Raw genomic sequence first — 313 nt, 5'->3', positions numbered from 1 at the left:
CGAGCCGCTTGCTGAGCCTGGCTTTCTCCTGCAGCTCCCCATTGGAGAGGACACCCCACCACTGCTGCCACCGAGGACCTACAGACCCCGTGAGGAGCAGCAATGGGCCAGTGCAACTGCCGCAAGAAGCGCAAGGTCCATGAGCGATGCTGTTGGCACTGGGAGGGCCGGGACCCCCGTTGGGATGCGGGGCACAGGGCCCCATCCCTGGGAATGGGGAGACTCCGAGCAGCACAGCCAGGCCAGCCCCATCCTGGAGCCAGACTCCAGTGGAGAAGCCAAGGGGCTGTTTTGGGCTTGGCGCTGCTTTAAA

General features: G+C 64.5%; 1 protein-coding gene across 1 annotated transcript in view; it reads left to right on the top strand.

The window, feature by feature from the left end:
• The window catches only part of S100A14 (S100 calcium binding protein A14), a gene marked incomplete at its 5' end in the record, with an annotated part of 2,731 nt that overhangs the window by 995 nt on the left and 1,423 nt on the right, over positions 1-313 (top strand). The window lies entirely within an intron of this gene.

The sequence above is a fragment of the Nestor notabilis genome, unplaced genomic scaffold (genome assembly GCF_000696875.1).
Source record: "Nestor notabilis isolate BGI_N333 unplaced genomic scaffold, ASM69687v1 scaffold16363, whole genome shotgun sequence".
NCBI classification, from domain to species: domain Eukaryota; kingdom Metazoa; phylum Chordata; class Aves; order Psittaciformes; family Psittacidae; genus Nestor; species Nestor notabilis.
The sequence above is the reverse complement of the archived record's forward strand: the minus strand, read 5'-3'. Positions and strand labels throughout refer to the sequence as shown.